The sequence below is a fragment of the Leuciscus leuciscus genome (assembly GCF_965113295.1).
Source record: "Leuciscus leuciscus genome assembly, chromosome: 5".
Classification (NCBI taxonomy): domain Eukaryota; kingdom Metazoa; phylum Chordata; class Actinopteri; order Cypriniformes; family Leuciscidae; genus Leuciscus; species Leuciscus leuciscus.
Genome location: NC_138729.1, coordinates 19,330,028 through 19,335,011, shown reverse-complemented (window position 1 = coordinate 19,335,011; position 4,984 = coordinate 19,330,028).

The following is a 4,984-nucleotide window of genomic DNA, read 5'->3' as shown; positions in this document are numbered from 1 at the left end:
TGCTGAACAGATAGTGGGAGGAGGGAGTGGTTGTTGAGGTTTCTATTTCAGTACAGGCAATGGATCTCCCTTAAGTATAGAGTTTGCCACTGTGTAAACGTCTGCAGAAATGACATAGGTCTGATTCTAATCATGCAGGTAACGACACACAGTAGCTACCTATTACAGTAAGAATCAATGTCAACTTTTGAATGGGGTCTTTTTTTAATGAAATTAAGCAATTTTTTTGTCTTATCATATGTAAACATCTTTTATGTAAAATATCTTATTCAGGGTAGTACTAAATAAAAAACAACTTGCATTTTGTATGATCCCTCTTAGTTTGTTAAAATAATTAACATTTTGCAGATTCTCCAAGGGGTATGTAAACTTTTGAGCACGACTATATGAACAATTTCAGGACAATTTCTATTCTCATTTCTGGAGTAGTAGGGAATCGGGATGTCATTTTTCTCCTAATTTTCCTTGAAGTAAATTAGCATGAGATAATGGAACATTCGTCTTTAACTGTACCAAACCACTGGCAAGGTCAGGAAGTACCAGCACAGGAGTACGTGCGTGGTTCATGTAGTGGTCTGGTGAAGTTAAAAGCAAAAAAAGTCATTTTGTTTGTACACTATACATGGTGGGAATGGGATTTTATGTTAGGAACATTGTCTTCTCTAACCTGCCTAATAAACTTGGAATTGTTAACAGCAGAGACCCAGCTGCAGGCTTTCAACAATGTTGTTCATGAGGTTGTTGCTTTTTACAGCAATATCCTTTCAGGCACAAGATCCACAGAGCAACAAATCCACTGCATATGCACAAGGATTGTGTCAATTCCCATCTAGGGATCACACCTGTGGAGCTTTGTCCTCCATGTAGAGGTTTTCTACTGTTAATATAGCATCCAACGTCTCCAAAACAAAGAGAAGAAAAAAAAAGAAGGAAAGAAACAATTAGTTTAAATATTGTGGAAAATATGTTCCTAGGTGCAGTTTTTTATGTTCATTGACAGGACTGGGTCTGATGCAGGACGATTCACTGCATGTTTACTGTGAACGCACTCCACTTATAAACACACATGCACTGCATTTTAGAAATATTTATTGATTGTGTCATATTATGAACTTTTTTCACTCAAATATGTATATTTCATCCTTTAACTCACATTGTACATTGTTATCATTAACTGTAGAAGTTTCTGTAGAAATAAAGAGATGATAGATAGATAGATAGATAGATAGATAGATAGATAGATAGATAGATAGATAGATAGATAGATAGATAGATAGATAGATAGATAGATAGATAGATAGATAGATAGATAGATAGATAGATAATTGCAGTCAGTAAGTATTGACAGTTCTGTCAGATCACTGAGTATATTGTACACACAACACACAGAGGCAATGGGGAAACCATTTTAAGGATAATGTGTAATTTCTTTCTCTTTCCTCTCTCACTCTACATGTCCGTTGCCACGCAGAGAGTGAGTTTGGACTGTGTTCTGTAAATTTCCCCTCATTCAGGAAGACCTCTCTCAGGCAGTCCTGTGTGAAGATCCTGGGTTTTTCACTAACCATGTGTTTAGCTTGGAGGACTGCACTTTTCCACACACAGCCTGAAGAACAGGAATGATGGGATTGCTAGAGGATGAATTCTCCACTAACCATAAAAACCAGCAGATCCTGGTTCCAGCCAATAGCACTAAACAGGATATGAAATGTGCCTAAAATGATTTATATGTATCAAATAAATAAGCAGAATGTAAACAAGTAAAGTTTTGCCACACATTGTGTTAAAAAGTCACATATTAATTCATAAATTCCATTGCATTAAGAGCATCACTGTTAGATCAACATGAGATTCTGACACATTAATAGCATTAGATTAGTAAGCCTGGCGATAAAACAGATGCTTGCTATCATGTTTATTGTGTTTCCACTGGCAGATCTTCAGCAGTACAGAAAGTCATTTGGTCAGGATAGTCAGTCCAATAGTGCACTATAACTGGACACTGCAATTAACTTCCATCCCACACATACTGCAAACAAACATGTATCATGCCAGGTTTCTTTTTCAGTTTTCCTGATTTTAGATTTCAGGGGCTGGGATAGACAAAAATAAAAAATATCTTCTCCATTAAAGATGAATTTAGTTTAAAGACATAGTATACACCCATGTCTGCATGTTAGCTTACATAAATGCCTGATGGTCAGTCTGTGGCTTCCTGTTTGATTGGCATGGAAAAGTTTCTCACTCACAGAGCAGTTGGTAGACCCAATTGCTGGAGGCTTGATGCCTATTCATTTATTGTTGCCAAAGCATAATATGGAGCTGAATTACTGGGTATTTGATGCAGCTGTTTAGCTCACAAGTTCCTTGTTCCAAAACCACCATTACATCCTTAGGCACATATTCTTCCAATTCTGTCAAACGACACAGAGAGGTGTGAGACAGATGTTGACAGATGCATGTTTGCCTGTTGTCAGTACATTGATTGTTGCACAATTATTAAAGGATACAGTCAGCTGGTTATTGTCCCCTGGTCAGTAACAACTGGTCAATAAACCCAGGCAAGGTGATCAGGACTCTGACACAAAGTTACTCACCAAATACATCAAATCTCAAATACTGATTTAAATTTAAATGATCTTAACTCTATAGTGGGTAACTGATAATATGTAATCTGGATTGTAATTCAATTACAAAAATTACTTGTAACTATATTACATTATGTTTTAAAATGCTCATAATCCGATTAGAGTTACTTTTTTATTGATTACGTGTTACTCGCACAATGGCAGTATTTTTTCATAATTTATTGATTTTCCCTAAATAATCTTTTATATTCTAAAAAGCTTACTACTTTTATATGTTCAAAAAGTTATATACGCTCAAATGTTTTAAATTGTACATTTTTATGTTTGTTAAAAAACATTTATGTTTAAATTTACAATTTTAATGAATTGTTTGCTTTATCAACTTACGAACCCCCCGCAGTTCCTTCACAAACTCCACTTAGAGGCAGTATAGTCATAACTCGTGTCAGCTATGACATCTTCTGCTCTGAAAGACAAAGAAGAAGGAAAGTTTGGCTGCTCCTTGCTGATCGGCGAATTCTGTATCAGCGAAAATTGTGATTTAAGGTCATTATACACATTATGTTTGCATCAAAGTGAAAATCATAATTGACATCATAAAACAAATACACAAGGAATTAATTTCATCTTATAAAACAAAAAAGATTACATCAAACTTATTAAGTAATTTTACCTTGCTGGAGAAATCAGGTTATATCTAGTGACAGTTGTGCTTCAGTAAAACCTTGTATAATCAGCTATCTTAAATAATTAATTTCATTTCAACAAAACGTCTCAGCTTACGCCATACTTGCATGTAACCATGGTTCCCTGAGAGGGGAACGAGGCGTTGCGTCCCAGCTGACACTCTGGGGAGCGCCTTCAGCGTGACTGCGTCTGAAGCATGTGTGCAACTAGTCCAGTCTTGATTGATGCCCTGTCACATTGTGACGTGTGCCTATAAATGGAAGACATCAGCATCAGCTTTTGATAGGCTGAATCAAGCTGCTCCCAGGCATGCAGGAAGTATGGCAAGAGGATGCAGAGTCTCGTTCCCCTCTCAGGGAACCATGGTTACAGGCGTAACCTGAGACATTACGCTGATAACTTATAACTTAACGTAACCTTTGGGGAACTAAATACCCACTTTGCCATGCTGAAGGCCTGAAGGACTGTTGACAGGGGCCACAATGGTGGGTACTTTAGGTACATATCCCGGCCTCGGGTGGAGAATTACTTTCACCCTATAACCGGGACAAACTCAGTGCAGGAGGAGGCAACCGAAAGGGCTTGCAATCTCCTACTCTCTTTAGTGATGTAATTGCTAACAGAAACGGCATCTTTAGAGCAATGAACTTAATTGTTGCCAAGTCCAAGGGCTCGAAGGGTGCCAAGGACAACCCTTATGTGGACGGGACTCAGCCATAGGCCTCATCCTCGATGTACCATGAAGGAAACAAGACACCAAACGTTGCTTCCCCGAAGATCCACCACCCACTGGTGCATGGAAGGCCGCAATGTCCGCCACATAGTGTGGAAGGGGAAAGATCGGCAGAAAAGCGGTCTTGCAGAAAATCCAGCACTGAAGCCACTGGGCAGTTAATTGGATCCAAACTGTGCCCTCTGCACCATAAAGTGAATCCTCTACAGTTAAAAATATAAAGTTTCCTCGTGGAGGGAGCTCTAGAATTGCGAATGGTCTCTACCACCTTGACGGAGAGACCTGCATTCAGGAACTGATCCCCTCAGAGGCCAGACCCAAAGTTTCCACATCTCTGGCAGGGGGTGAAATGTTCAATTCAGTTCAATTCACGTTTATTTGTATAGCGCTTTTTTAACAATACACATCATTTCAAAGCAGCATCACGTACAGAAAGTATTGTGAAATATTGTGCCCCCAGCCTGCGATAGAAGGTCCCTCCTGACTGGAATCTCCCAAGGGAGACCATGTAAAAGAGCTGACAGGTCTGAAAACCATACTGCCGAACAGAACGGGGCTACCAGAATAAAATTAAACCTGTCCTGGCCAACTCTTTCTAGAACTAGGGGAAAAGCTTCGGCCACGTCTGTACCATGGCATCTAATCCCAGAGGAGCTGGATGTGTGAGAGAGAAACATAACAGAGAGTGAGTCGTCTCTCGAGACACAAACAGATCCACGTCTGCTCGTCCGAACTTCCTCCAAATTAACTCCACCGTCTCAGGGTGGACTCTCCATTCCCCGGGCCTCAGCCCCTGCCTCGACAGTACGTCCGCTCCCAAATTCAGGTGCTCGGGGATGTAGAGTGCCCTGAGAGATGGCAGTTTTCCCTGTGACCACAAGAGGTTCTGGTGCGCCAGTTTGCATAGGGTGTGCATCAGACCGCCCTGATGGTTGATGTCATAGACCACTGACGTGTTGTCCATTCTCACTAGAAC